Source organism: Symphalangus syndactylus, chromosome 22, assembly GCF_028878055.3.
Source record: "Symphalangus syndactylus isolate Jambi chromosome 22, NHGRI_mSymSyn1-v2.1_pri, whole genome shotgun sequence".
In the NCBI taxonomy this organism is placed as follows: domain Eukaryota; kingdom Metazoa; phylum Chordata; class Mammalia; order Primates; family Hylobatidae; genus Symphalangus; species Symphalangus syndactylus.
Window position 1 is genome coordinate 23,474,303 of NC_072444.2, and position 24,404 is coordinate 23,498,706.

At 42.8% G+C, this 24,404-nt stretch overlaps 1 long non-coding RNA gene across 1 annotated transcript; it reads right to left on the reverse strand.

Moving 5' to 3' along the window:
• Positions 1-1,775: 1,775 nt before the first annotated feature.
• Positions 1,776-24,171, reverse strand: LOC134735643 (uncharacterized). Its single transcript, XR_010118960.1, has 3 exons — positions 24,130-24,171; positions 2,249-2,274; positions 1,776-1,836 (listed from the first exon to the last, which is right to left on the reverse strand). It is a non-coding gene; the product is annotated as an uncharacterized lncRNA (long non-coding RNA).
• Between the last annotated feature and the right edge of the window lie 233 nt (positions 24,172-24,404).

Here is a 24,404-nt window from a genome sequence, read left to right on the forward strand (position 1 = left end):
GGAGAGCGGCACAAAAATTTCCCTGGCTACACAACCAGGAGTAGAATTGTTCAAGGATAAATGCAAATTTGATTTCACTAAATGCTTCCAAGTACTACTCCAGAATGGCTGTGCTGGTTTACACGCCCACTAGTACTACACATGGTGCTTGTACTCCCACTTTCCCACACTTTTGCCAGTGACTGTTGTTGGCAGAAATTAGGAAGCTAGGAAATTTAACAGGTACAGTTCATTATAATTCATTGTTTTGATTTGCCTTTCCTTAATTACTAAGTCAAGTACTTCTTGAAAAGCTTACCAGCCATGGAGGCTTCCTCCTCAGGAAATTTCCTGTTCATAGTCTTTGCCCATTTTTTCAGTCATTTTACTATTTTCCAGCATTCTTGCTGATTCTTTAGAGTTCATTGGATTTGCTAGCTATTAACCTCTAATCCACTTAGATTTTACAAGTTATCTTCTCCCAGTTGGTCATCCAACTGGTAACTACCCATGGTGTCTTTCCTTGACTTGAAATACTTAATTTTAGGGTAGTCTGGTCAGTTGCTCTTTTGACTTATAGTCTGATTTGGGGGGTCTTGCTTAAAGCATCTTCCCCTCTTGATTGCAAAGTTAGCCTTTTTTAGAGTTTTACCTTTCATACTCGGGTCCATCTGGAGCTTATTTTTATATCTGGTATTCAGTAGGGTTCACCTTTTTCCCCTCAAGATTATGAAACAGTTTTCCCAAAACCATCTTTTTCCTTATGCAATGGACTGAATGTTTATGTTCCTCCAAAACTGATATGTAGAAATCCTAACTCTCCATAGGATACAATTAGGAGATAAAGCCTTTGGGGGGGATGATAAGATAATAAGGGTGGAGCCATTGTGAATGGGATTGCTGCCCTCATAAAAGGGATCCCAGGGAACTTTCTAGCTCTCTTTCCACCAAGTGAGGACATAGAGAGAAGCTGGCAGCCTGCAATCTGCAAGTGGACCCTCACCAGAACCAGGCCACGCTGGCACCCTGATCTCAGACTTCCAGCCTCTAGAACTGTGAGAAATACATTTCTGTTGTTTATAAGCCACCGAGTCTATGGCATTCCACTATAGCAGCTCGAACTGACCAAGGCCTCCTACCTATCTTTTTCCACTGTGGCACCATTATTATTAACTCTCATGTTTCCATATACATGAGTATATTCTTGAGCTTCTCTATCCTATCTACTGATTCCTCAAACTATGCTATCAATATTCAAATTTTAAAGTTAGTGGCTAAAATTTTAAGAAGTTTGGATTTTGAATTTTTCAAGACAAGTCAGATTTGATAGTGTTGAGCCTTCATGTCTCATGCCACAATAAATTGGAGCAGCAATTGCCCCTTTTATATGGAATGCTTGCCATCCTGTTACACCCAGCATGGTCTGCATTCACTTACAATACAAGCCTATTCCTCACAGAGATGTGTTCAGGTATTGAAATGTCTCTGGAGATAGAGGTCAAAAGAAGGTCACACAGGAGAAGTCATTAACTGAGGTATAGGACTCTTGTTACATCTGCATTAATAAGGATCATTTGTTTAATATCTATTTGATCCCTAACCCTAGGCTAACCATAGGTAGATGGGATAGTGGTGTGCATGGAAAGTGGTAGAGGGAAGGAATGAAGAGACAGTGGGAAAAGCAACACAAAATGTATCTATGTATATATGATAAACACAAACAGTGATTAACTACACAAGTGGGAAGACATGAAACCACATTGGGAATTATGGCCATGAAAGGTCTTGTCATTCTAATACAGGTGACAGCTGGAGCCTTCAGGGAGAGCTTTACAGGAGGCAGTGTTAGACCTGGGTCTAGGAAGAGAAGTAGGATTTGTTTCAGTAGAAGGAAGAGGATTGGGTTGGGGAGGGAATTTGGGCAAGTCATTAGGACAAGGCTCGCATAAATACCATGTTATACTGAAAACATTTTAAAGTCTAGTTCGGGCTTTTTAGATAAGAAATAATATAAATTTGCTCTGGTTCAAATCAATAATTATCTCCTTATTTTTAAGAGATCCTGTAGGGGATCGGTCAGAGTGGTGGGAAAAACTATAGGGAAAAGATACAAACCTGAAAGTTCAGAAGGTTCTGCAGAGCCCCGGGGGAGAATAGCTGAAGGCAGCCGTCCTATAACCCTGAGGCAGAGGGCAAGGAGTAGGTACAAGGGAGTGTGGGGGAATTTATCTTAATCAGGCTTGTTTACTTACACTGACCGGGAACTGACCTTTGATCATCCGCCCAAGACCTTCCCTGAAAGGGGAACAATAAATGTTAATTACCTACAGGTTGTGTTGGCTCCAGGTTTTCCGCATTGTGCCTGCACTGAATCAAAGCAAGCAGCTCCAGCTTCTTGGGGCTGCTCTCTGGCCACTAAACCCAGGCAGCCACCTAGCCACTGCATACCTCTGTCTGAGTACTCATTTCATCCATCAGCCAGGGTCCTCAGGACCGACCCAACAATCTCCTTAGTACGTTTTCAGTTCTATAGGATTTCAATTGACTCGCCCCAAAGGGCTCTCCCTTGACTGCACTCACACTTATACTCTCACAGGAGTTAAGAGCTGCGTGCACACATCAACTCAGGCTCAGCACATCAGCTGTTATCACCTACAGTTCCCAAAAGGTGCAGAGTACCCCAGCCAGCTGTTATAGACAGAGATAAAATGAAGAGCAATTTAGGAAAACATGACACCAAGCTTAGAGCAACTTGTTTTATGATACTTTATTTCTCATAATAAATTATCAGTAAGTGGAGGCTGCTATGTGACATGAGCTGGAGGGCATCAGGAGCTCCACAAACATTCTTATTTAATGACAGATACTAATGTGCCCTCCTCCCAGATGAGGAAACCTGGGCTCAGAGAAATTCGTATCCTTTGCCCAAGATTAGCCGGCAGAAAGTTATACAGTCATTCGTAGTAATCTACAGGATGACTGGGCCTTCAGGTTCGTCCTCTGCTTTGAAACTAGCTATTATCTATGTCCTTGAGAAGTTGTGCTATTAATTCATATTCCACAAATGTTTCCAGATTGATCCAAGGTTCCTAGCAAGTCACAATGCATGTCTTTATTTGTTTTTTAATGCCGAAGCAGCTTTATTGGGATATAATTCACATGTCATACGGTTCACCCACTTGAAGTGTACAAGTCAGTGATCTTTAGTATATGCAAATACATGCATGATCATCACCACAGTCAATGTTAGAACCCTTTCACCACCTCAGAAAGATGCCTGTACACTTTAGCTCTCACCTCTACTCCACGACACACTCTCAACCCTAAACAACCACTAATCTACTTTCTGTATCAATTAATCTCCATATTCTGGATTTTCCTATGAATAGAATCATGTAATATGTGAACCTTTGTGTCTGGCTTCTTTTCAAGGTTTATTCAACTTGTAATATATACCAATATTTCATTTCTTTTAATGACTGAATAATAGTTTGTTGTATGACTATACCACATTTTGTTTATCCATTCATCTGTTGATAGACATTGGGCTGTTTCCACATTTTGGCTATCATGAATAATGCCATTATAACCATTTGTGTATAATTTTTGGTGTGGGCATTTGTTTTTATTTATCTCGGGTATAGATCAAGGACTAGAATTGCTGGGTCATATGGTAACTATGTTTAATGCTCTGAGGAACTGCCAAAGTGTTTTCCTGTGGCTTTATTATTTTACATTCCCACCAGCTGTGTATGAGGGCTCTAATGTCTTGATGCAGAGCTAAGTCCTATTATTCTAGTAACCTTAAAAACGGCAGATGCTGAAATAGTAATTGGCTCAAAAGGAGCTTCATTAGATTTCTAAACAGACTTATTTATAAAGTTAACCCTTTCTTTGACTAGAGAAATCACTGATTAATAGATCCAGGCCAGAAAGAGCTAACATTGTCTTTTATTCTGCCACAACAGAACCTATAGGAATGAACATAATGTTTCTCTGGAGGAATATCAGTATCATCACTCATCATCATTATCCCTAGGTCTTAAATTATTTTTATAATTTCATAAATACTGTCTAGCACTGAATTTAAAATAACAAGGTATCTACTTTTCTTCCTTCCTTCCTTCCTTCCTGAATAATTCAACTCAATGCAAAACACTGGGCAAGAGAGGTAGAAATCCTTGCCAAAGGAGTACGTGGTGGAGCCCAATACTAAGTCAGAACCCAAGCAAGATAAAGGGGCATTTGTTAGGCAAATGTGATAATCACTGCACTGCAGAAACTTACAACATCTGTGAAGTAAGGAGGAATGAGAGAAATCCCTTAGGGTCAGAGCCCAAGTAAGATGAGTAAAGGGATTCACACAAGAAGCAGCAACAGCAATAGAAGATTGGTTATACAGGATGAGATTGAGCAAATAAGTAAATATACTGAGGATAATGGGAGCCAGTTCTCGCTGTTAGAGACAAGGGAAAGCTAGAATGAAATCTGTGATGCAGAATAGAAATTATAAACATTGGTATAAGCTCTTGGTTTTTAATCTATATATAGTCACATAAATAAATCTAGATTTAGATGTGTGTATCCATCAGAATATATATACTATATTCCCTAATTCTGTCCACTGAGAGGGCCGGGGAACAGAGATACCCCAATAGCAATGAGCTATCCTAGAAACAAGATCTATGCTCTAAATATCATTCCTCCACTAAAAGGAACCAGAGCTGATTGGTCCAGGGCTGGTGCATGAAAAACACAAAGATATCTTGACATGTTGTTTAGCCAGAAAGCAAGGAACTTCTCCAAGATGGATGGAGACATTCCAAAAACACACAGTAGCCAGCTTGAAGAAACTCTCACTGGCCAAATCAAGAATAATTTTTATATAAAAGTGATGATAATGAATTAGAACTCATTGAATAGAAATCTATAGGTCCATATGGATAGAAGGATGATGGATGATGGATGGATGGATGGATGGATGGATGGATGGATGAATGGATGGATACATAAATATATCCACAAATAAATGCATAGAGAGATAGAAGAAAAAGTTCTTCTTTACAGTCAAATGCCAACCAATAGATGTACAAAATGATGGACTTGGAAAATTGCCATTTGACAGCCTCTCATAGTTATAATTCAAGCAGGAAATGTCAATGAATGCTAAATCTAGTGGGTGAAAGCTTGATGAGAAACAGTAAACTTACAGCTTCAAACTCTGTCCCCACAAAATCTTTATTAATCACAAAAAGTAAAAGGAGTGACTTTGCAGTGGGCAAACCTAGAAGACACTATCTTAATCAAAGTTAGTTACAAAGTTAACATCATTAGTCATAGGATAAATCAAAACCATGTACCACCTAAAAGGATGCAATAAGAAAACTCAGCATCACTTCTGCAGTATTCCTGACAAAGATCTATTACTCGCAGCTAATCAGGAAAACGTTTTATAAACCCACACTGAAGAACAGCCTACAAAATAACTGTCCTATATTTTTTTAAAGTGGTGAGGTCATTAAAGTTAAGGAAAATCTGAGGAACTGTTCCAAATAGAAAGCAAGTAAAAAGGCAACAGTACTAAATGCAGCCTGTGATCCTGAATTGTTCCAATAAAACTTGAATGGAGCTTGCAGATTAGATAGTAGTGACAGATCAATGTTAATTCCTTGAATTTGATAGTTGTGCTGTGGTTAGTAGGAGAATGTCCTTGATGTGCAGGAAACACACACTAAAACATTTGGGAATGATGGAGCATCATGTCTACAGCAGACTCTCAAATGACTTGTGGGAGGAATGTTTACTATACTATCCTCTCAGTTTTCCTACAGTTTAAGAAAAACAATTAGTTGGACAAAGACAAGATGGTCAAAAGGCAAAAGAAACAGAAAATAAAAAGAAAACCACCAGGCCAGGCACAGTGGCTCATGCTTGTAATCCCAACACCTTGGGAAGCTGAGGTGGGCGGATTGCTGGAGCTCAGGAGTTCAAGACCAGCCTCGGCAATAAGGTGAGATACTGTCTCTACAAAAAATACAAAAATTAGCTGGACATGGTGGTGCACACCTGTAGTCCCAGCTACTGGGGAGGCTGAGGTGGGAGGATAGCTTGAGCCTGAGAGGCAGAGATTGTAGGGAGCCAAGACCACACCACTGCACTCCAGCCTGGGCAACAGAGCAAGACCCTATCAACAAAAGAAAAAGAAGAAGGAAGGGAGGGAGGAAGGAAGGAAGGAAGGAAAGAAAAAAGGAAGGAAGGAAGGAAGGAAGGAAGGAAGGAAGGAAGGAAGGAAGGAAGGAAGGAAAGAAGGAAGGAAAGAAGGAAGGAGGGAAGAAAATAAGGAAGGAAGGAGGAGAAGGAGGAGGAGGAGAAGGAGAAGGAAGGGAGGGAGGGAGGGAGGGAAGGCAGGAAGGAAGGACCACTAGCAATCCAGATATCAGACACAGACCACAATAAATTTGCTTAACATGGTTAGGGAAATGGGGCAAGGTACAGGATTTGGGGGAAAAACTATAAAAATTTACCAAATTGATATTAGACACAGGTGGAAAGAATTAGTGAAATGGTAGACCAGTCAGAAGAATGTCAGAGTGAAGCACAGACAACAGGATAGGAAAGACAGAGGAAAGGATGAGACATTGGGATTCAGTTAAAAGGTCTGACACAGGTTTAACTGTCATCCCAGAAAGAAAGAACAAATAAGAAAGAGAGGATGAAGAAAAGAAGTAGGAGAAAAGGAGTAGAAGCAATATCAAGAGAAAACTGTTAATACCTGGGATGGTGAATTGTATGTGTCAACACGACAGCGTTAAGACTATATAATTCAGCAGGTCCCTTTCTGGCAGGGTTGGCAGGGACTTCAGGAGTGAACACGTGTTGTGAACCAGGCACATGGGTGACAGGATATGATGCTTCTGCAAACTCAGCTGCCCCTTAAAACATGCTCCATCCAGAGCATCTGCAAGGATGAAGGGGCAATGGGACAGACTCTAGGCAGTATCAGTGCCCTTAAAAAAAAAAAAGGACCCAAAACTCAATCCCTTTCAGGAGTCAGATCAAATCTCCTCTTGTAAGAGGCTTTTGATGGGGTTAAAGGATACTCAGATAGCTGATTACTTCTGGGTGTGTTGGTGAGGGTGGTTCCGGAAAATGTCAGTGTCTGCATCAGCAACAGTAAAGAAGGTCCACCCTCACCTATGTGGGTGAACATCATCCACTATGTCGAGGCCTGAATAGAACAAAAAAAAAAGAGAGAGAAGGTAAACTGCCTCTCTGTGTGTCTTCTTGAGGAGCTGGGGCATTCATCTTTGCCTTCTCTTGGAGACTGCAGCTCCTGGTTCTTGGGCCTTCAGACTCCAGGACTTACACCAACAGCCCCCACCACAGTTCTCAGGCCTTCAACCTTGGACTGGGAGTATAATATTAGCACCCCTTCTTCTCAGGCCTTTGGACTTGGACTGAATGACACCAGCAGCCTTCCTGGGTCTCCAGCTTGCAGACAGCAGATCATGGGACTACTCGGCTTCTGTAATCATGCAAGCCAAGATCCATAATCAATCTCCTCTTCTATGTCTATATATATCCGATTGGCCCTGTTTTTCTGAAGAACCTTGATCAATACAGCTTTGCGACTGTGTAAATTAATACTTAAAAAGCTCAACCCTAAATAGGATAAATAAAAAGAAAATCATACCTAGGCTTATCATAGTAATAAGCTGAAAACCAATAAGAGAGAAAGTCTTAAAAGCAGCTGTAGAAGTCAGGATGAGGAGAAAACAAAGAACTTTCAATACAACAACAGAGACCCACATCTGACTTCAACGCCAACTAGGGAAACCAGAAGTCAGTGAATGAGACCTTCAAAGTGCTCAAAGAGAATAATTGCCACATAGAACTCTATACCCATTGAAAATATCCTTCAATAATGTAGGTGAAATAAAGAAATTTTCAGACCAAAGAAATCTAGGAAAATTTAATACCAGCAGACACATCAAGAAGACACTAAAAGGAGTTTCTTCAGGGAGGAGAAAAATTAAGCCAAATGGAAGCTCAGAGCCATGGAAAGGAACAAAGAGCTGTGAAAAGGTTAATTGTGGCTAAGTCTAAATTAAATATAAATTAATGTTGACTATGAATTCATAATTACTAATGGTTAACATTAATTTATCTTACATTAATAGGTCAATAACACACTGTAGGATTTAAAGCATATCTAGAAATAAAATACAGAGCAAAAATAGCTTAGAAGTTGACAGAAGAACAATGGAATTAAAATGTTCTAAGGTCCTTGCATTGTCCAGGGAAAAATATAAGTATTAACTTATATTAGAGCTTAGTAAGTCGAGGATACATACTATAATCTCTTGTATAACCACTGCAAGCTTATAAAAGCATACAAAATCACCATACTAATAGGAAGGGAAAATGAGTATAAAAATAATCAATCCAAAAGATGTCAGGAAAGGAGAGAAAAAAGAATTGTAAAGAAAGCTAGTATACTATGTTGTTATCAGACATAGTAGACTTAAAGATTAAAAAAAACAGTTCTAGCAACCAAAAACATCCTTCATAATAACAAAATGATCAATTTAACAAGCCTCCAAACATGAGCAAAAAATTGACAAACTGCAAAAAAATAAACCCAGAAGTGAAAAACTAAACAAAAAGCAAACAATATAGAAAAATTGAACATAATTAATGTATTGACCAACAGACATATATAATGGATCAGTCGTACCTGACGAGTACAGCGTATATATTCTTTTCAGAAAAAAAAAAGCAAAACACAGAGAACATTACAAAAATCATCCCTTTGCCAGACCTTAATTCACATCTCAAAAAGTGTCATAAGAATAAAGAGAATTTTTTTAATCTGATAAATAATTTGTATTAAAAAGCCTACAGAAAACATCAGTAACAACATTCATGAAATATTGAAGGCTTCCTCTTAAGATCAGGAATGAGACAAGAATGGCCACTATCAACATTTCTATACAACATTACACTGGAAGTAAAAGAGATAAGATTTGAGGTTTGAAATAGAAAAATAGAATTGTCACTATTTGCAGTTGGCATGATTGTGGTAGAAAATCCCAAAAGAAAAGTGTACAGATAAATTATTAGAATAAACTTAGGATGTTGCTACATAAGCATAAGGTACATGTTAAAATGTAAATTATATTTCTGGACGTGAAACAAAATAAACTTTAAGAAAATATAACATTAACATCAAAATATATCAAATAACAAGGAATAAATCTAACAAAAAGCCCTTAAGATCACTCTACAGAAATCTATGAGATGGGCAGAAAGGAAAGGAACCTAAACAAATGAAGATATGCACCACTGAGTCATAATTTGATGACTCAATGTTGTAAAAACTTCAATTCTCCCAAATTAATCTACACATTTAATCAGATCAAAATTTAAAACATTTTCTGTAAACATTGACAAGATGATTCTAGAATTTAACTAGAAAGGCAAAGGGCCAAAAGCTCTTGGTGAAGGCCACCAGAAATGAAGACTTGTTCCACCAGATCCTCCAGACAGACAATTAAGCTTCAGTAGTTAGGAGAGCGTGGTACTGGGCTAAGAATACACAGAGAGATCAATAATGAGAATAAAGTGTCCAGAAGCTGACTCACTCATGGCAGTAGGACAACACCATCACTGCAGGGCAGTGGAGATGCTCTAATGGTAGTCAATCAAGTGGAAATTCATATGGAGAAAAAAAGTGAAACCTGACCTCCACTTTACACCATAGATGAAAGTGAGTTACATGCAGATTGTAGATTTCAATGTGCAATCAAAACAAAACTTTTTTTTTTTTTCAGATGGAGTCTTGCTCTGTCACCCAGGCTGGAGTGTAGTGGTGCCATCTCGGCTCACTCACTGCAAACTCCACCTCCTGGGTTCAAGTGATTCTCCTGCCTTAGCCTCCCGAGTAGCTGGGATTACAGGCGCCTGCCACCACACCCAGCTAATTTTGTATTTGTAGTAAAGACAGGGTTTCACTGTGTTGGCCAGGCTGGTCTGGAACTCCTGACCTCAAGTGATCCGCCCGCCTCAGCCTCCCAAGGTGCTGGGATTACAGGTGTGAGCCACCACACCCAGCCAAAACAAAACTAATCTTGACAATGATAGAGAATACCTCTATGGCTGTGTTAAAGGTGGGCAGGCAATACTTCTTAAATGAGACACAAAAAGCACCAACAATTAGGGAAAAGACTGATAAATTAGATATCAAAATTAAGAACTTCTCCCATTTCTGTGACTGGTCTTTCTACTCTCGTATTATTGTCTCTTGATGAAGGAAAGAAATTTGTAACACCTACAACCAAGAAAAGATTCATATTCTCATTATAGAAAGAACTCCCCCAAATCAATAAGGCAAAAAACTCAATTAAAACATAGCCAGGACTGGATGCAGTAGCTCATGCCTGTAATCCTAGCACTTTGGGAGGCCGAGGCAGGAGGATTGCTTGAGTCCAGGAGTTCGAGACTAGCCTACACAACACGGTGAAACCCTGTCTCTATAAAAAAAAATACAAAAATTTGCCAGGCATATTGGTGTGTGCCTGTGGTCCCAGCTACTCAGGAGGGTGAAGTGGGCGGATGGCTTGAGCCCAGGAGGCTAAAGTTGCAGTGAGCCGAGATTGCACCACTGCACTCCAGCTTAAGCAACAGAGCCAGACCCTGTCTCAAAAAAACAAAAACAAAACAAACAAACAAAAATAGACAGGAAACTTGGACAAGCATTTCGCAAACGAGGGTATTTAAGTGGCCAATATGAAAAGATGTTCACCCCCCATTATTCATCAGGAAAAGCAAATTAAAACCACAATGAAATTCAAACACATACCCAACATAATAGCCAATATTGGATCGACAATTCCAAGTGTTGAAAAAGCTGTGGAGCAATAGGAACTCTCAGACTCTATTGGTGTAAGCATCATGTCATGCAAACACTTTGGAAAACTGTCTGCTATTACATTTTAAAGTTGAGCATCCATCTGCTCTATGACCTAGCAGTTCTACTCCCAGGTACGGACCTGGCAGAATGCATTCACAGGTGCACCAACATAGTACCAGAATGCTCACAGATGCATTCATTATTCATAGTGGCCCCCAAATGCAAATAATCCAAGTTTTCATCAACAGCAGAACAAAATGAAAGGGTCTATCCATACAATGGAACCCACCCAGGAATAAAAGTGAGCAAAATACATACAACATGGATGATTCTCAAGGTTGGAAGAAAAAGCCAAACATAAAATACATGTATAACTATGTTTAGTTTAGTTTTTTTTTTTGTTTGTTTTTTGAGACAGAGTCTCGCTCTGTTGTCCAGGCTGGAGCGCAGTGGCACGATCTTGGCTCACTACAAGCTCCGCCTCCCAGGTTCACGCCATTCTTCTGCCTCAGCCTCCCGAGTAGCTGGGAATACAGGCACCTGCCACCACGCCCAGCTAATTTGTTGTATTTTTTAGTAGAGACGGGGTTTCACCGTGTTAGCCAAGATGGTCTCGATCTCCTCATCTTGTGATCCGCCCGCCTCGGCCTCCGAAAGTGCTGGGATTACAGGCATGAGCCACCGCGCCCGGCCTATATTTAGTTTTATCTTTTTGGACTTCATAGACTCATTAGCCTGAGGGGTCAGGGTGGTAGTCCCCTCTAAGGATGGTGGCTGGTAATTGAGAGGACCCCCGAGTGAGGCTCCTGGGGCTTGCAACGGTCTCTGGACACAGCAGCTCCATCTTACTTACCATCTGTGTTCTTGCTGTTGTTATGCTTCGATCAAATTTACTTTTAAAAGTCTGGGTGGATTCAAATCAAACTTAATAACTCTCACCCTAAAGCAGTAGGACAACTGAGAGCATTGCCATTATTCCTTTGAATTGTCCAAAACAAACTTGTACAGTTGTAATTTTTTAAACAATTAAACATTGAATTGGAGCAATATATTCGCTTTCACCGGAAGGTTTTCTATTCCCCAACCACTGTCACTGGAAAAGCCTTCACATTTGAGGAGTGACCTATTAAAGCGAGTACTACTTTATCTTACTGATGTCTTTGTTTCCCCTTGTTCTACTTAAGCATTTTCCTGAGTACAATGAAAAGTCTGATATCAGATCCCAGGAAGTCTTTTTTGCCTGGATTTTAGAGCAATACCTAGCACGGACATGGCCTCAAACATTAACGGATGAAGGGGCACAGTCTGAGATTTGGTGAATTCTTTTTTTTGCTAGGGGTAGATTTCTCTAAGGAGCTGGTGGGGAGCTGCTCCATCAAGCATGGGCTTAGCGTTCTCAGTTTTGTGTCACTAAGGTGATTGTGTCATTTATTGCCCAAACTGGGACACTAGAAGGTGAAAGGGGGTGCTATTAATAAATATGAGGTATAAACCGGGAGTGTTTTAGGCAAACTGGGATATAAGGCTACACGCTAGCTTGGTACTAAGAACTCGCTTGCTACACAAACCTCAAAATGCAAACCCAGAATCCCCCGGGATTAGAGCTGCGCTGTCAACCATGTTATTAAAACAGGGTAATTGTGCTTTCTTACTTTCTACAAAACGGCTAATGCCATTAGCTCTGAAATAGAAACCTGTGCTAAATGCATCTTTTATGAGATGCAGGGCCTTTTGTACTTTCCCTGGCTGATTTGCTAGGTGCCAAATACCATTTCTGGGCGGAAGAGTACCTGGGGCATCCTTTGCCAACATGACCGAGGCACGCCGAGACCTAACCTTTGTTCCAATTGCCTCTCTTAGGCTCTTCCAAGTCAATATGTCAGGGGAATTCTGGGTTGTTAAAGGCCAGAAGACCCCAGGGCTCACAATAGGAGCTCAATAAATATTTGTTAAAGGAATCACACACACAGTGTTCTTCCCAGGCCCTCTCTTTGCTGCATTCCCTCCAAACATCCAGCTTTTGCTTCTACGTCTCTCTCTGCCTGGGATGCCCCTACTTTTTTTTCACCAGGTTAACTCCTTCCAGCCTTCAGTTCTCAGTCCTGACATCATGTCCACATAGAAGGCATCTGTGATTGCCCGAGTAGGTCAAGGTCTGTGTCACACACAACACGGACCTCCTGGGGGAACTCAGGTTTTGATCTGAGATTCAGTGACCTTTGTTTCCTAGAGTAAGGCAATCGAGGCATTCCCCCAGGTGCAAAAGAGAAGGAGAAACCAAAAAATTTCAATAGTCAAGACAAGTAGTATCTTAATTCCAAATATTTCAAATTGAATGCAAAAATCAAAATTTTGAATAAAAACAGGGTCATAAGGCAGGGCTTCAAGTACAGATGGCTAAGCCACATCCCCAGGTTTCTGATTCGGAGGTCTGGGGTGGGGCCGGAGGATCTACATGTCTAACAGGCTCCTGGGAGACACTGGTGCTGCTGATGCTGCTGGTGCAGGGCCACACTTTGAGAAGCACTGCTTTAGAGTTTATTCACCGCACCTCCCACCCTCTGACCCTGCATCAAGGTATAGGAAAGTAATTACTTCAACACCAGGAGCAGAAATGGGCAGGAAAACAGCCACTTCTAAGCAGCCATTGCACTACGAGATAAATCAATACATGTGACAGTCTAATTCTTCCCTGTAGTAGGTTAAATAATGCCCCCTTCAAAGATGTTCATGTCCTAATACCCAGAACTTGGGAATATGTTACCTTATGTGGCAAAAGGGACTTTGCAGATGGGACTGTGTGAAGTAGCTCGAGGTGGGGAGATGATCCTGCATCGCCAGGCAGGCCTGGTTCATTACCACAGTCTTTGTAAGAGGAAAGGCGATGTGATGATGGAAGCAGAAATCAGAGTAATATGCTTGGAAGACAGAAGACAGGGCCACCAGCCAGGCAGTGCAGGTGGCTACCAGAAGAGGGAAGGACATCAGTGCCGTTTCATTTCTGTGGTTTCTTCGAAAACCCTGAGCTCTTTCCTCTCTCAGGGCCTTTGCGTAGGCTGATCTCTAGCTGGAATGTCTGCAGGGCTTTGGTTCATGGATCCGCCCATGAACATCTCCAACAGCAAGAAAATGAGATAGTACAATTCCTAGTAGGGGGCTGGGCATGGAGGCTCATGCCTGTAATCCCAGAACTCTGGGAGGCCCAGGTGGGCAGATCACTTGAGCCTAGGAGTTCAAGATCAGCCTGGGCAACTGGACCAAACCCTGTCTCTACAAAAACAACATAAAACTGGCCGGGTGCGGTGGCTCACACCTGTAATCCCAGCACTTTGGGAGGCTGAGGCGGGTGGATCACCTGAGGTCAGGAGTTCAAATCCAGCCTAGCCAATATGATGAAACCCTATCTCTACTAAAGATACAAAAAATTAGCTGGGCATGGTGACAGGTGCCTACAATTCCAGCTACTCAGGAGGCTGAGGCAGGAGAATCGCTTGAACCAGGAGGTGGAGGTTGCAGTGAGCCAAGATCATGCCATTGCACTCCAGCCTGGGCAACAAGAGTAAAACTCCATCTCAAAAACAAACAAACAAAAAAAACCATAAAACTTAGCCAGGTGTGCTGCCATGTGCCTGTAAGTCCCAGCTATTCGGGAGGCTGAGGTGGGAGGATTATGTGAGCCTAGGAGGCCAAGGCTGCGGTGAGCCAAGATCACGCCACTGCATGCCAGCCTGGGCGACAGAGTAAGACCCTGTCTCAAAAACAAAAGGGCGCCTGTAGTCCCAGCTACTCGGAGAGGCTGAGGCAGGAGAATGGCGTGAACCCGGGAGGCGGGGAGCTTGCAGTGAGCCGAGATCGCACCACTGCACTCCAGCCTGGGTGAAAGAGCGAGACTCCGTCTCAAAAAAAAAAAAAAAAAAAAAAAAAAAACAAAAACAAAAACAATTCCTAGTAGGGCCTGAGGATGAGAAGGGAAGCCCATGATGCCAGAGGCTAGAGCAGGACAGCCCTACTGAGACCTCTTTCAGCAATTTGGGCATCAGGCAGATGACAGGTAACAAAAACCCAACTCAAAAGCTTTGAGCAATAACTGGTCACTCCATTGGAAGGATCTTGGACTATAATTGCATGACCAAGTGTTCTCTGAATGGAAAGGAGGCCCAAACTCCTCCCCACAGCTCCCACCATCATTAGCATGGAAGGAACAACCTCCTAATGACCGAGGGGAAGGGAGGAAGCAAACTCATCGGCTTAATCAGAGAAATATAGTTTTCAGGAGAGGCGCCAATTCATCAAAACACGGCCAACACAGAGACAGCCGCTCCACTTTCATTAGCCCCATGAACACAGAACAGAAGCAATTGAGCCCAGCCCGCAAAGAACAATGAATCCTTCCAAGGAGCCCCCCAGGTGATTGTGGATTTTTCACATGAATAAAGAGGAACTGATTAATCAAAGACAGTGAATAAAAGCCACTGGTTATCTCCCGCGACACAAACAAGATCTAAACTGGGGATAGAGCTTTCTCTCCCTTTCCCAGTTTGAGCCCCCTCTTCCGTCAGGATGAAATGTGACAAGAGCAGATCTTTAAGGAGGCAGCTGCTCGGCCATCTCTTCATTTCTTTTTCTAAATAATCGATACACGTGGATTGTGGCTGCTATAAATGTCAAGCCACGATTTGTGACTAAGGCCAGTGCGAATCAGTTCAGGCAGCTCTCAACTGGAGGCCTCCCCCACTGGAGCCAGAGAGGAGCAATAAAAATGCTCAAGGCTGCAGCAGCTTTTTTTTTTTTTTCCTATCAAGTCTCAGTGCTGGAGGTTCAAGATTTCATTTAAGCCTGCAGACTCCCTGGGAGGGACGGAGTTACAGACTGAGGTTTTTCATGAGGCTCAGTTGACCTTGGGAAGCTCAAGGACTCTAGGGGGATGGAGGGAGCATGGACTCTGATCTTTAAAAGTACAAGTCTTTGGGCAAAGTGACCCATCACTCCTACAGACCACAAGGAAGAGCTTTTATTCTGCAGACAACGGTAATGCCCTTGGCCTCCAGGCCTTTGCACCTGTAATTCTCTTGGCCTGTAGTGTTTTATTTCCTTCTTGTCCTTTGCCTTGGTTAACCTGACTTTTCATTCTGGTTTCAGCTTGGTTGTTTCCTCCTCCAGGAAGTCTTCCCTGACCTACCAGCCTGGGTTGAGCATCTTCCTCTATGCTCCCATAATGCATAGGACTTGCGGAACCTGGTTTTCCTTGCCCAACAGCACTTACTCCTTTTTCCAACAACAGAACCTCATGTCCTTTGGGAAGTCCCCTGCACACCTGCAATAGCCTTAGCACACTGTCAATCACGAGTCCTGTTCTCTTCTAGCCAAAGAAGTGGACACAGGACTGAAGTCAGGCCAGATTCTCATGCTGAGGCAACCTGATATTGATGAAGTTGAGAAAAATGGTGAGAACAAATTTGTCCCAATGGCATAGACTCCAGAAGAGACTGACTGTATTTCCTCTCTTTAGGTCCCCAGAGCTATATATCCCTGTCCTTTGTGAGCCTGGCTGCTCAGCTTCTCCTGTGAATTATTCCATAGCCTCCCTATGCACAGTCTTTGGCTGAGATTAGCCAGAATCTTCTTCTGTTGCTTACAACCAAAGAACCCTGAGATCCTCTGACATCTCACCCATCACTCTATGTAGTGACGGCCTAAGAACCGTGGCTGTCACTCACCTTCATGCCCTCAGCACCTAGTGCAGGGCTTGGTACATGGCAGCTCTTCACTGGTTTATTGAGTAGAAACTCCTCGCGCTAATCACTAAGTAATGCTGCTTTGATCTGCATGGCAAGAGCTGTCAAATTGACAAGCATCTTGTGCTGACAAAGTTGCTCAAGGGTGCCAGCACTTGGAGAGGAACATGATATAATAGAAACACATCAGGCTTCAAGGCAAGAGCTTGCAGGAAAAGCACTAATTCATCAGAGCACAGCCACCACAGAGACATTCGCTCAAGACCTATTGAAAAGCAAGTACCTGGTTACTGCAAAGTATGTTCCAGAACAATGCATATAAGCATATATATAATTCAATTCATCCGACTTTGTATCCAGCTGCCCTGTGGATCTGCCCCCTAAAAAGTGTCCCATCTCCTCCCACCTCCCAGAAGAGCTTAGAAAGTCATTCTTATCTGAGAGATCAAACATTGTTCTTCATCTTAGATCAAGAGTCAACAAAATTTTTGTGCAAAGGGCCAGATAGCAAATATTTTGCAAGCCATCCAGTCTCTGTTGCAAGTACTCCACTTTGCTGTCATAGCACAAAAGCAGCCATGGATGGCATGTAAACAAATCAGCATGGGTGTGTGCCAATAAAACTTTATTTATGGACACTGAAACTTCAATGTCATGTAATTTTCATGTGTTACAAAGTAGTCTTCTTTTGATTTTTTTTCTCAGCCATTTAAAAACGTAAAAACCCAGGAGCTAAATGATAAGAACTTAGGAACACAAAGAAGGAAAGAACAGACGCTGAGGTCTACTTGACAGGGGAGGGTGGGAGGAAGGAAAGGAAAAGGAAAGATAACTATTGGGTACTGGGCTTAATACCTGGGTGATGAAATAATATGTACAATATGTAATATGTACAACCCATGTTTACCTATGTAACAAACCTTCACATGTACCCCAAACCTAAAATAAAAGTTAAAAATAAATAAATTAATAAAAATGTAAAAACCATTCGAGAGCCATGGGCCATATTTGGCCAATGTGTGCTGGTTCTAGTCTAGTTGGTGGCTTACTTGCTTACCCATGACACACAATGACCACATTGCTCACTCCCCTTCCCAGCCAACTCCCCCGCAGGAAGGAAACTGTACGTGGTCAGGAGCATGCAGAGGAAGCACAGACAGGAATCCTGTTCTGATAGGACGTATAAGGAGCAAGGTTAACAGCTGTAGAATCAGACCCAGGACAGAATTCTATTATTTCCTGCTCTCTATTTGTGTAGCTCCCAGCAATTTGGTGAACTTTTCTAAACCTTGGTTTTTATCTTATGAAAAATGGGTGCATTCTGTCTCATGGGGTTGTGAGGATTCCATCAAATACCCTGTGCACCGTAAGAAACTTAAACAAATTTACAAGAAAAAAAAACTATAAAAAAGTGGGCAAAGGACATGAACAGATATTTTTCAGAACAACACATACATGTGTCCAAACAAGCATACGAAAAAAAGCTCAACATCACTGATCATCAGAGAAATGCAAATCAAAACCACACTATGATACCATCTAACACCAGTCAAAACGGTGATTATTAAAAAGTCAAAAAATAACAGACGCTGGCAAGGTTGTGGAGAAAAAGGAACACTTATACACTGTTGGTGGGAGTGTAAATTAGTTCAGCCATTGTGGAAGACAGTGTGGTGATTTGTCAAAGACCTAAAGACAGAAATACCATTTGAGCCAGCAATCCCATTACTGAGTATATACCCAAAGGAATATAAATAGTTCTGTTATGAAGACACACGCACATGTATGTTCATTGCAGCACTATTCACAATAGCAAAGACGTGGAATCAACCTAAATGCCCATCAATGATAGACTGGATAAAGAAAATGTGGTACATATACACCATGAAATACTATACAGCCACAAAAAAGAACAAGATCATGTCCTTTGCAGGACACAGATAGAGCTGGAGGCCATTCTTAGTAAACTAACACAGGAACAGAAAACCAAATACCACATGTTCTCACTTACAAGTGGGAGCTAAATGATGAGAACCCATGGACACACAGAGGGGAACGACACACACTGGGGCCTTTTTGAAGGGTGGAGGATGGGAGGCGGACAGGATCAGGAAAAGTAACTAATGGACACTAGGCTTAATACCTGGGTGAAGAAATAATCTGTACAACAAACCCCCATGACACAAGTTTACCTATGTAACAAACCTGTACTTGTACTCCTAAACTTAAAAGTTAAAAAGAAAGAAAGAAAGAAAGAAATACCCTATTCAAAGCACTTATTCAGAGCCTGGCACATAGCAATAGCTTAATGGTGCTGGCTGGTCACACAGAGAAGGAACAGGACAGTTTCATTTTTTTAATGCCAACTTAGATATAACAGTGAAGAATATACGTATGTTCTATAAATGTACATTTACAGAATGTACATACAGAACAATATACTTACAAAACAAGTTTGCCGTTCCCTGATATAGATGAAGAATTACGTTTGATTTCCCAGACAAGAATGACTTCTCAGCTCTTCTAGGAGGTGGGAGGAGACAGGACAAGTTTCCCGTGGCAGATCACCAGGGCAGCTAGAATGTATGGGGTGGCCCCCTGCTGACTTTTTACTTAGCAGAAACTCAGCTGGGTTTTTCTCTTCATGCTCCTTTTCTATTCGTTCTGCTTAACTACTAAGACTTAGCTCTGCGTTCAGACTAAGACTCCTACGTTGCAAACAATCCCCTTTAAGTTATTCCTTATCAAGAGTCTTGGTTTGCAACCATTCCACAGCCCTCTCTGCCACACTGAGCAGATGGCCCTTGGCTTTGACAGATAAATAAGTCTAAAAGCTTTGGGATGATACAGCTAGGTGGGCCAGATTATCCTTGAAATGCCCACTAGCAATTTTTAAAGGGTATTTCACTTTCAAGAACTGCAACAATTATCTAAGGTGAGAAAAACTCCACTTACAGATAAATGGTGGAAAGTTCTAGAATTATCCACAAAAAGAAAGAGAGTAGGAGGAGCGAGTGTAGCAGATGAGATCCCAGATCCCTCCTTCCAGAAAGCGCTGGCTGCCGGGCTGCTAGTGGTGCTGAAGTTCCTGCAGGATGGCCTTGGCTGCAGAGAGGCCCAAAGGTACATCCCTCCTGCTCCCACCCTCCTCCCCCTGCCCCCACGAACCCTCCACTCCTCATATCTAAAGATGGCCTGGCCATTCGGGCTCAATGTGGGGCACTCCAACAAGCCATTTCAGCTTCCAAGCAACCTGTGGGGTCAGCCAGGCTGTGGGGCCTGCGTGGTAATGAACTTCTCCCTCTGTCCAGTCCTGACTCTACCTCCTCCCTAAGGTGGGCCCCAAGAGCAGTTCCCTAAAACGTCCCTCAGTATTAATTCTGGCTCACAGTCTACATCCCGGAGAACCCAGACGGTGACAGTGGGGCAGCTAAGAGTGTCATCTCCAGAGTCAAACTCCCTGGCCAGGAGGGGCTGGGCCACACAGTGTGAAACTCCAACCCTTTGCAGGCCTCGATGCCTCACCTAGAAAATAATCAGCACCTTTAAATAGTAAGGCATAAATAAAATCCAGGTGCAAGGTTTCTAGGATAGTGCCCACCCTGAGGAGAGTAACTCAGTCATGCCAGCATTCCAGAAGGAGGTTTCTGGGGCCACAGCCCACTCCTCCTGGATTTGTCCCTGAGAGATGAGAAGTCTCACAGGCACACTAGGGGACAAGCTGGAAGGAACCTAAAACAGCACAGAAAAGTAGGCCACGGGGGCCTGTAGCTGCAAGGCACATGTCCAGTGCACGTGTTTTTGTACAGCATGAGGCCTGCTCCAACCAGCCACAGGACACTGTGTAAAAAAGGAAGAGTCCCAGTACAACACAGAAAGGAGATTGAGTGCCACACATCTATCTTCCCTAGTGCTGCACAAGGTCAAGCATGGAATGGGCACTTGAATATCTAATGAGCAAAGAAATAACTGGGGAGACGGGGAGGTGATGGCTAAGATTAATTCCTGCAAATATCTGTGCCGGATGTTCTTCCAGGTACAAGGGATATAGCTGTGAACAAGATGACCCATGCCTTCATGGAGCTAATAGTCTAACAGGGTAGACATAGATTAAACAGGCAATCACAGAAGCATAATTGCAAGGGACAAGTGCATTGTCCCCACAAAGGGCATAATGAGATTGATAGGGGCACCCCTGTAGACTCAGGGGTCAGAGAAGTGTTTAAACCAAGAAAGTGACATTGAAGCAAATACCTGCATGATTGGTTAATTAGCTGGTAAAGGGGTAGGCTTTGGGGATTGTGGGAGGACAGGCGGGACATGTGCTAAGGAAAGGACATGCAAATGTGTCCTGGGAACCAAAAGGTGTCGCTATGGCTGGAGCATAGCCAGAGGTAGAGTGGCAGGAAGTGACGTTGGGACAGGAGGCAGCAGCTGGACCACATAGAGCCTCACAAGCCATAAGTCTTGGGGTTTTCTGTAATGCACAATGGGCAGGCTTTGGAAGGGTCAATCCAAGTAGAGTCCTGATTTAAGTTTCAAACAGATATCCCTGGCTGCAGAAGAGAGGATGGGCCATAGTAGGGCAACAGGGGGAGCAAAGAAAGTCATTCTGATGATTGTAGCCCCAGCCAGGGTGGTCAGGAAGAAATGGAAAGACAGATAAATGTGATCAATGTGGAATCTATTTCAGAGACAGTATAAAGAGGGGAAAAAAGAATATTACGAGTGACTTCCAGGCTTTTAAAGCTGGCAAATGAGAGGATGCATGAGCTATTTAGTTAAGGGGGAACATTTGAAGGAGGAGCTCATAGACTGGGTTGAACGGTAACACCCCAAAAAATCCATGTCTGCCCGGAACCTGTGAATGTGACCTTATTTGGAAATGAGGTCTTTGCAGATGTAATCAGGTTAAGATGAGGTCATACTGGATTAGGGTGGGCCACATCCCCCCTACATCCAAATTAGGATGTGATGCTAACTCAATAGCTAGTGCCTTTATAAGAGGAAGGCAATCAGGACACAGGGACACACAGGAGAAAGGCCACGTGCAGATGGAGGCAGAGATTGGAGTTATGTAAGGGAAGGAGCACCAAGGATTGCTGGCCATCACCAGCAGCTGGAAGCGACAAAGAATGACCCCCTTTAGAGCTTTTGGAGGGAGCATGGCCCTGCTGATACCTTGATTTAGGACTTTTGACCTCCAGAAATGTGAGAGAATAAGTTTCTGCTGTTTTAAGTCCCCCAGTTTACGAAAATTTGTCATGGCGGCCCTAGGAAACTAACATAGCCCTTGAATTCCAGAATCTGGAGCCAGCTGTTCTCTAGAGCACAAGTCTCAGTGGGATCTCCTCTACCCCATCTCCAGGCAGACTTGGCTCTCACTGACCTCTTCAATGAGGGTAGCTATAAGAGTAGCTACTACCCAGGGAGAGAGCAGTTGCAGGATTTTCGTGTATAAGTAACTTAGGGCACTACAGCTTCAAAAAGCCTCCTGCCCACACAAGCGCACGTGGGTGTAAGGAAGTGGCATTACAAATGGCACAGGGTGGAAAAGGAAGTGATGGTAAGAAGCTGGGAGTAGGATACCTAAGCACTCTCCAGGGCCATGGAGGATTCTTGGAAGAGACAATAGCAGGCAAACTTTTACAGAGTGGAAAAGAAAAGGAGCTGGCTAGGAGGAAGGGAGTGATCCTGAGAAGCATAATCAAAGCTTCAAAGATGAAAAAAGAGCATGGCGGGCTAGGAGGGGCAAGTGGCATGGAGCAGGTGGAACAGGGCAATGGGCCAAGGTCAGAGGGCCACGCAGGCCATGGTAACATGCTTAGACTCTGTGCAGCTGTGATGGAAGCCACCCAAGAATTAGCCATGAACAGGATACGGGCAAGTTTGCATTTTTATGGCTACATACAAGATAGATTTGACTTATTTTTACCTAATGCTCACTATGTTGACCCCCTAATTGCCTGATATGTTCTGTAGGACCCCAGGAGGGTCCAACATTAATTTTTCTTGTTTTTTGTTTCAGTTTGAGCGCAATAGTCCCCAATATCACTACGTAGCACTTCCCCCCAAATAATACAAAATATCTTGAGTCCTGATCACTTAACAGGGTGACAAGTACCAGCTGGAGGGAACTGAGGCTCATTAAAGTGAAGGATTTTGGCTAAACTTTCAGTGCACTCATATCTTCACCCATTACCAGAACTACAACCATTTTTAGGGCAGCAAATGAAATAAGCTTTTTCTTTTAGTCATCATAGGATTAGATATGGTCCTCGGTCCAGGACTGAAAGCCAGTAACTCACTTAGAAGCACCACAAAATGACTATTTTTGGGTATCAGGCAATGACATCCCAAGAAGCTCAATAATACCCAAATTCATTGAGGACCCAAGATGAGCCCATCGTTCAGGCAATCCCCAGTTCAAAAATAGGTTAGTACTAAAGGGTTACTTTTTACTTTTTATTTTTATTTATTTATTTTTTTTGAGATGGAGTCTCGCTCTGTTGCCAGGCTGGAGCACAGTGGTGCAATCTTGGCTCACTGAAACCTCCACCTCCCAGGTTCAAGCGATTCTCCTGCCTCAGCCTCCTGAGTAGCTGGGACTATAGGCATGCACCACCATGCCCAGCTAATTTTTGTATTTTTAATAGAGATGGGGTTTCACCATGTTGGCCAGGTTGCCCTCGATCTCTTGACCTCGTGATCCGCCCGCCTTGGCCTCCCAAAGTGCTAGGATTACAGGCATGAGCCACCGCACCCAGCCCAAGGGTTAGTTTTTAAAAGCTTTCTTGAGCTATCATTCACATACGTGCAAGTTACCCATTTAAACATACAATTCAATAGGTTTTAGTAAATTCAGAGTTATGTGGCTATCACCACTTCTTCATTTTTAAGAAGCTCAGAATTCACAACACAATTCAATGGGTATTTTTGGGTATTGTAGACCCCTATTGGTTCCTAAAAATCAGGGACCCTCTCCTCCAAAAAGTTAGCATGCGAGCCTACACACAAGAACATTTTACACACAGCTTCCCAGGGAGTTCTGGTTCCCCAGAACTAGTTAAATCTCCTTAACCAAATTACGGTAGCGGGCAAAGTGGTTTCTCATTCATGTTTACATGAAACTGCCTGAAACTGCCTCCCTACCCCCACAATGATGAGCTCCTCAGAGAAAAGTACCCAAGCTTGAATGTGCCCAGTGAGAATGGATTGGCCACAGTGACTCATTTTACAGGCCCATCTCCAAGTGCTGGCGCCTTTGCTCACTGCTGACACTTCAGTGCAAACTGCCAGCTCCTGGGCCAAGAACGTAGAAAATGCTCTTTGTGGCCGGTGCTCGATAAACTGCTGTAAGCAAAAGACGTACAAATTGTTTTCTCCCCTAAACATTATAATTAAGCTGATGGGTCAAGAACAAATTCACAGTCTAGAATTCAAGATTTCCAAAGTTCTAAGATGCACCAATAAACAGAGTTCAGTGGGAAGAATGATACCTACCGCATTGTAGGGGGATCTTCATATATAAGACACAGGCTTCTGGCTGGTGAACAAAGAGAAGTTATTGGAAAGAAACTGGGAATTTGCAGAACCCACATGAAGTTAGGGAAACCTGGAGTGGAAATCAGCAGTTTGGTGGGCCTGCCCGCTTCTGGCTGTGTAGAATCCGAAATCAGTGGGTGGGTATGTGACCCGGTCTTGGCACACCCTCCATCCCACCTGACACTTTGAATCTGCAGAGAGTGGTAGAGACAAAAGGACAATTAAGAATAATC